The following is an 8408-nucleotide window of genomic DNA, read 5'->3' on the forward strand; positions in this document are numbered from 1 at the left end:
AGGAAAATGATCCCATAATTGGGACCCTCTTTCCAGATAATGTGATAGCCTCTCGCACTGAAGAGAGCTAGAGTTCCCTCTTCCAGAAAGGTATCGGCTGAAGACACTGAGTGAAACTGATGGAATTACTTACCTACAGAATAAATCACACCTATTAGTTGATCTTCTGTTTCCTTTGGTGTTCACATTAATAAAATAAATAAATAAAGCATTAAAAAACCTTAAAGCAATAAGATCAGGATGCCATTACAGCATTGCAGGGTATGTTTGTTTGTTTTTGGTTTTTTTTTTTAATTTTTGCTTTTGGGGGAGTGTGTGTTTGCTAATTTAATTAGAGCCAAACCCTGGGTTTCTTTTTCAATTTTTGTTCAGTTCGGATTCACTTTTATCAAAGTGATGGACATGAGGTTGCAGCCCTTAATGTACAGTTTGATCCATAAATGAGTATAAGGAATGCACAGAAAAGGCAGCTTTCTGGTAGTTAGTAGTCCACCTTGTTCCCAAGCACGGAGCTGACAAGGATAAAGAGAGAAGGGGGACTCTCCAGGAAGGGGAAACGGGGTAGAAATGTTTGTAAAAATGACAGGTTGATTGAAACTTCACTCTTAGACAGTTTTCATGATACCAGACAATGGAGTGTTCTGTTCTCCAAATGCCTGAAGGCTTTCCTGTCAAACAATGGTGGAGGCCTTAATGGATTATATATGCTAGAACTTTGCTTTTTCAGTTATGAGAACATAATACCTTCAATGTGAATGAATACAGGCTAGTGTTCTCGCCTACAACCAGCTATCCTGATACAATCTGCTGTTCCGCAGGTGAGCTGCAAACCAACTTAAACAGGAACTTTGAGTGTAAGTAGAAAATGGCCCACTAACTAGATCAAGAGAAAAATGGGGCTGCAAGTAAACAAAATGCATGTCTTCAAGCACACACAGAAGCCTATTTTTACATGTATGAAAGTGAACAATTAGGCATACAAGTAAATAATGAGGGTCTTAAGTTATTTAATATGTAGAAATGCCTTTTTGTATGTACAGATATGGCAACCTGCGTTCACAACAGGTGTTCATGTATTTGTGTTATCACATGCTATGTTTGGACCTACAAATTCAACACATTGTACATAATAGCAAAATAATTTCACTTTAACTTTTACTCTCTGGAAAGATAGTAATGGTCTAAACAATGGTTCCTCTCAAATGGCAACAAAACTTCGTATGGTAGCAGAAAGTTACATTTTTGACTTCGTGCCATCAGTCATGTTCAACGCAATAGATGAATATGTCATAAACCATAGTCAAATGAAGAGTCAAATAGAATTGGAATATAAGATGCCAAGGGATGAACAGTTTATTCACATTGGTTTCGAGAAATAGCATTCAGAGACTTTAATTTTCATTGAAATGGTTCCATTTTGTCACCTCTTGTACCCACCCAACTCTGGCCCTTATTCAGTGCTTAATTTGTGCCAGGCCATGCCAGGAATGAGCCTCAGAATATCTAGATTTGGCAATTCATAGTTCCAGAACCTCTGGGCTTATGATGTCAGCAATGAAAGCAATACGTTCAAGATACTCAGACTAACAATGCACAAAAAACTAGAGATAGTACGACAGTGCAACTGAACATAAAATAGCATCAAATGGAATCTCTGGGTCAGATTCTCCAGCTCAATTCAACCACTTTGCAATGTCATGGTGATGCAAAAAGCTATAAATCCAGCTGATCTGGCCAATTAACACTTGCTTATTACTACTTTATATCCCTGGTAAGGTGCTAAGTAGCCCCTCACTGTGTCATTTTTTCAAATCTGGAAATGTTAAACTACAAGCCGGACTCCTTTATTAGTGACTTGCTTCATGCAGTATCATTCAGATCACTAAATGAAGCAGCCATCTGACTTACCTGTCCACAAATTTGGATCTCAGCTTTTTTTTATACCTTATTTTAACAGGTAGACAAACCAAAAATCAGCAGAACAGTCAGTCAATCTGCACATAGCCAACTTAAATCGCACATTGATTAATAAAATAGTTAGCTGGTGATTACCATCACCTCTCATTTCACTGTCATTATCTGTTCTTTATGTTTAATATCATTATGCTTTCATCATTTATTTTTGCAGTCAAGTATGCTTAGTTTTCACTTGGATGACATTTAAAAACCTCTTTCTGTTTTAAATATCCATGTATTAGTTGCAAATACACAAGAAGGGCATATTTTCTGTGCAGAGCAACTGATGTCACGGAGAGCCAAGAACTTTCATAACCTTGGAGACAACCCCCTCTTCCCAGAACATCTCACATTCAAGTACTGATTTCGGGGAGGGCACTTCCGGTGAGTCAAGTTTTTTCATATTGCTAAAAGTGATTTAGGGCAATTGAGTGTGATCTGTGGCAACAACTGTGTCTACACAGTGGTGGGGGGGAGGGCAGTAGGGTGTGTGTCTTTGGAACAACTTGTTAAGGTGTCTGCAGATGGAGCAGGAATCCACCTTGCACACCTCCATAAAGCTTTCCTAGAGGAACTTCTTCGGACAAGGTTTCTCGGGAGGCCTGCCTTATTCTGACCTCCATGGTAGGACACCTTTCCACACCAAGCCAACAGTAAGTGGTCATTGCAGCACAAATCATTGCAGTCTAAAGTTCAAGTTTCTGGTCATGTTCAGTCAGCATATGCTCCCTATCTCTCTGTGTGATTTGGAGAAGACTGGTATCTCACAGGGTAACCAGGGGAAGCTATTAGCAGATGCCTCCACAGTAAACCTCCACTTGCTCATCCCCACTGAAGCATGACTGGAGTCCCTGCCCTGCCCTTCCACCATGCCCAGATCCTCTCCCCCGTCCTCTTGCCCACTCCTGCGGGAAGGGAAAGTTTTACTCTCCCAGCAAATGGGGGGGGGGGAGAGAGAGAAAGAGAAGGGATGGACAATTACACAGGTATCACATGAGCCCCTGCCCTGTCACCACACTTGGACCCCCTCTTCTCTCCCACCTTCTCCCATCAGAAAGGAAAGTTGCACTCTCCCAGCAAACGAGGGGCACTGAACCCACAGGCACTGTGCGAGCCCCTGCTCTGACACCATGCCCAAACCTCCGTACTTGCCACAGGCTCGTGCTCCAGCCTGTCCCTTGCCATGCCTGCCTGCCACCAATCCAGGTCCAGCTGCTCCCTTTTCTGAGCATGCCTGCTACATAGTGGCTACTTAAAAGCATAACTGTGACCTTGTACACAACACATCCTTATTGTCTTTAGGCAGGCCTTCCTTTTATTCTAAAGGATTAGGTTTTAAGCTCTACCATGAATCTCCTGTAACGTTCATCCTTCCCTTTTCATTACAGTGGGAGCAGCAGTGAGCCTGCTGCGCACTCCCTCAGCCCCACCAGCTACCTAGCTGGCACAAACCCAGAGCAAAAACATGGACTAAGGATGATATATTCAAAGAGCAAGTGCAATCCAGCCACTTGGACAGGGAGCGTTTAAGCAAGTGGAGGAATACGCTGCTGAAGATGTGCGCGGAGCATGAGGACGAGAGAGCATGCAGGGAACTAGAAGTGAATCATCAGGAGAGAGTGTTGTCATCCCTGGTAGATATGATGGGCCATGTGGCAGTTTTCCAGGATGCCTCTATGTATAGACACCCCCTTCAGCCCATACAGCCCAACATTACCTCCTCACAGAGTTCCATAGCCTCCTCCCCCATAGAATACAGGGGAGGGGGCAAAGTGAATTCCCAGGGATGCATCACAAAGAAAAAAGGCTGTCCTTGCAATTGTGATCATCCCACTCCCTCTCTCCCAAAGCAACTGCCCTGGACTCCTTTTCTGTCCCTGCTGTCTTCCCTAATTAAAATTTTTTTAAACCACATGATTTCTGAGAAAACAGTCTCTTTATTGCTTGTGTTGAAGGGTTGTGGGGCTGGGGAGGGGAAGGGGAAGAGCAGGATTACAAACAAGCACATTGAATGCAGGGGCACCTTGTTGAGAGCAACATGCATGAGTCTCAAAACTGGCAATTCCTAAAATGGTCTTTCAAAGCCTCTCTGATTTGCACTACACTGTATTCTCCTTATGTCTGGCTACTCAAAATCCCTGGTTAGACAGTACGCCATGCCCACCTTGACATAACTTTCCCTCTTACTCTCACAAATATTATGGAGCACAAAGTACTTAGGTACTTCCAGAGAAACATTTAAATGCCCATCTACTCTTGAAAATGCTGACCTCAAGTTGACATCAAGTCTGAGCACATTCTTGAAAACCCTGAGAATTCTAGTCAACATAAAGAGCCTGGTTAGTGACAGTGGAAACTCTCCATACGTATACAACAATCACTGGCAGCAGTGCACAGAAAAAGTAAACAACTTATATTTGCTTTCTTAATACATTTAAATATATAGGGGAAAACAATGGCTGTCAATGAAGCAGGGAAACCTTAGCAGGGAAGCATCTTTATTTCTAGTTTGTATAGGACTTTTGAAACAACTAAACAAAAGGAAATAAAACTATTTAATGTTGTCTCAAACAATTAATTGTTCCAAGTTTTTAAAATTATGCAGCCAATGAACAAGTGCTTGTCATATCACTTGCTAATTACATTCATACATTTGTTCCTGTTTTAAAATGGCCATATACTCCATCTGCCCATGCAAAATGCTTCAGTATTTTCATCCAAATTTCCCATCTACAGCTTTGCACCCGTCAGAAGAAGCACTCTTCATTGTTAGAAAGGCCATGACTGCAAATGATCCTTTTTTGGTCCTGATGACTAATTATCTTTCTGCTGTGCCGCCTGATAATCTAGAATTTGATTTACAAAAATGTTAGGCACTCTTTGCTGCAACTGAAGTATGTATTTTCAAAGCATAGTTTCCACTAAGTATTATAAGATACTAATTACATTGAAAATGACATCAGATCTAAGGCATTGAAAATGGGTGAGCAAAATTAATGGACACTTTTGACCTTGATAGATTTCTGCCTCAGTTTCCCCTTTGTTATCCCTGTGTTACAGATATCACCCTTCAACTTTATTTTGAAGATAAATTTATTACTGTTTGTGAAGTATTCAGATACTATTATGATGTGCACCATAAAAAATTTGATAAGGAAATTGTCTTCAGAGCACGGTTTGGATACTGTGCAGTAAATAAGGGACAACACTCATTTAACAATGAAGAGAAAACAAAATATTGACAAACTCCTTATTAGAGGAGTACCTGCCATCCTGTGCACTGAATGACACATGGGTGTTGTGGGAAAACTGATATTCAGTAAAATACAGTCTTTATGCATAATGGGATAGAGTTAATATTGACAGAGCAATCTTAATTCTGGCATTTCCTAATTTGAGTGCTTGACTTTGCAATCTTAATGTTCTTTTGCCATGGTTGATTTGGGTAACTTTACCACCACCTATTTGTGGTAGCATCTAGTGGCTGTCAAATCATAATCAGGGCCCATTGTACTAGGAACTCTATATACTTAAAAGACCATCCTGCCTTCCATCCCCCAATGAATTTACATTCTATTCCCATTTAACATGAAATACAGTGGGCAGCACTAAGAAAATGGAGGTTTCTAATATCACTATATTTGCCTTTCTGAAATATTCAACCTCATAGAATGGGAAATAGTGCAATATAACTCACCAGGGCAAATTTAACTCCCTGTGGCCATGTCTACACTGTAGACCAGATTGAAGTAGCTGCAGTCAATCTTCCAAGGTTCAAATTAGTGGGTCTAGTGAAGATACGTTAATGTGAACTAAGAGGGCACTCCTGTCAATGCTAGTAGTCTTGCTTCTATGAATAGTAAGGGAAGTTTAAGTTAAAGTGTGCTCCCTTTGACTTCCTGCAGTGTGGACAGTACTAAAATTTAAGCTGAGTCACAATTTCAGCTATGTTAATCATCTCCTAGAGTAGACCAGGCCTATGTGTCAAATTATCACTTTTTATTTTTCATTTTAGAAGATATTGTAAATTTTTGAATCTTGTTTAATGACCAAGGCCTTAGAGTTCTTTTTGGAAAATTGTATTGTGAGACAACAGTGGCATTGCTTTCAAGTATTGGTGGACAGTAAAAAGATTTTTCAGGTACAGACAATTGGAAAAAAAAAAGCTGTAGCTGGGGGTGGCAGACCGTAGAGGGCATAACAGCCTGGTGAACAGACAGGCTGTACAACCTGACAAATGGCAAGGTTTTGAAGTGTGAAGGTTAGTCTCAAAATACCCATTGTACCACTGCAGTACTGCAAATACCAAATGCTCTTCCCCTGGAGCGGTCCTTCAGTACCTCTATGAATTAGCATTTTTTAACAATGAAAATGTCTTGCAATTAGGAGTCATGCAATAGACAGGTGTGACCCAGCCAAAGAGAGCTGAAAGTCTATAAGGACTGTTAAGAAACAAATGAAAAAATATATGGCAGTAGTATAACATATAGCATTGATATTGCTATTTAATAAGATGAAATACATTTACACCAGAGTTGGCCCATGCTGTTCAAATGGAAAGAAAGACCACTAATGTAAAATGGATTCATTTGTCTTAATAGAATTGCTATGGACTGCTTCAGGCAACCTATCAGCTGTATTTGGTATAAATTTAATGTAAGAGATATCTTCCCATCCTGAGTTTGTCAGCTTAATATAAATATAGTGACCTAAAGCCCATTAAAATCAAGAGGAGTCTGTCCTCAGTAAGTATTGCAGCAAGCCCCAAATTACTGTTACGTAATGGCATTAAACTGATAAAGTATGAATAAATCTAATCAATCACTGATTTTTTCATCAGATAATATTGATCACAGTAACTAGGCATAGTTTTAAAAGGAAAGCCAGACATTCAACTTTTGTTAGTCAGCATAGTTGTATTGACATTAGGCCACCTGATGGTCTGGCTCCCAATGTTTGTTACAGAGGGGGTATGAAGTTCAAAGTTGGCCTGAAGAGATTTGTGATGAAAGTTAAATGTCTCCTTTTAAGATCCCCACAGAAAATAAAACACTGAACAGCTATTTCAAAGTTGTTGTACACCACTATATAAACTGAAAATATCCCAACTCACTCCCCTCAGTCCACCCAGCTTCGATTCCTAATATATTATTGGTAAACATTCTGATTTTGAGCTCATTGGATAGCACCAAACTCTTCAGCCACCAAGCTCATTGTTTCAAATGCTAAATGACATATTAGCATGTGAGAATTCCTTTTCCAGTATGCACAAACATCAGATGATGGATTCAAACAAGCCCCATAATTCTCTTGTAGCCAAATGAAAGTAATTGTGTTCAGTTATGTCCAAACAAAAAAATTTCCCTATATTATAAATGCAAAGTCTGTGTCATTCCAGGATCTTAATACTGATAGGTTAATAAAATCTCATGGACTTGGAAGTTCTGCAGACTTGCAGACTATTTTGTTGGCAAGTTTCACCAAAAAGGTCAATTATAAGATGCTGCTGAAGTTTAAAATCCAATCATTGGGTTTTTTTCCTGGTTGGTTCAACCTTAAAAACAAAAAGTGATTCATGTTAAATAAAAACCTGTTCTAACTATGAGGGATAGAAGAACCTCATCAGTACAAGACAAACAAACCAAAAAAAACCCACACCATCATTCTGGCACAATTTGATGTCCTACAAACAATGAACTGCATACCTGGCCTGATACTTGTCTCTAGCTGCTTCAATTCACTCCAATAATGCAAACAGCCAGAAAAACAAACAACTGGATTTCCTTTCTGTAAGATGAATCCTCTCATGGCAAAGCTGCTGTTGTAGGAGTCATTCCCAGGAGGAAAGGAGCGTAACCAGGGCAGCCATAAATCCTGGCAATCCCAACTTCTAGAAAGGTCCATTAAGTCTGTAAAAGCTTCTCTGCTGCTCTTAGCATATCTCAGTGGCAGCTGAGGATCCTGCCCAATTGTTTACTTGTTTTAGTACCAATCTATCTCCTCTGTTCCTTTGTCAATGCCTCTGAGGATTTGTTTTTCATTATGCTTGCTTGCTCCGCTCCTTTTTTCCACTGGCTATTTTTTCTCTATAGCCTGTTTCTTCCTTAGTTTATCCTGAGCAGAATGTGAACCTAATACATTTCTAACTGGCATAAACATGAACCCAGTCTGTTTTAATTAGGCAAATCACACTTGTTCACCCTTGTTTCCAGCTTATTGGAATGGCAAGTTTAATTATGAGATGAGTATCTAAATGAATATAGAGCAGATCATCAACAAGAGGCAGGTGCAGAGTTGCCAATCCTCCAGGATTGTCCTGGAGTCTCCAGGAATTCAAGATTAATATTTAATTACAGATAATGTCGTGTAATGAAACTTCCAGGAATCCATCCAACCAAAGTGGGCAACCCCATATGGGTGCTTCCTACAAAGATATCAGTGGAGAGATGAAC

At 40.0% G+C, this 8408-nt stretch overlaps 1 long non-coding RNA gene across 2 annotated transcripts; it reads right to left on the reverse strand.

Annotated features, from left to right (window-relative positions):
* Nucleotides 1-1380: 1380 nt before the first annotated feature.
* Nucleotides 1381-8136, reverse strand: LOC142827781 (uncharacterized). 2 transcript variants are annotated; one of them, XR_012902534.1, is made up of 2 exons: nucleotides 7662-8136; nucleotides 1381-4802 (listed from the first exon to the last, which is right to left on the reverse strand). It is a non-coding gene; the product is annotated as an uncharacterized LOC142827781 (long non-coding RNA). The 2 variants fall into 2 exon arrangements; XR_012902535.1 differs by lacking the exon at nucleotides 1381-4802 and adding an exon at nucleotides 6444-7510.
* Nucleotides 8137-8408: the final 272 nt, after the last annotated feature.

This window comes from Pelodiscus sinensis, chromosome 3 (genome assembly GCF_049634645.1).
Source record: "Pelodiscus sinensis isolate JC-2024 chromosome 3, ASM4963464v1, whole genome shotgun sequence".
Classification (NCBI taxonomy): Eukaryota; Metazoa; Chordata; order Testudines; family Trionychidae; genus Pelodiscus; species Pelodiscus sinensis.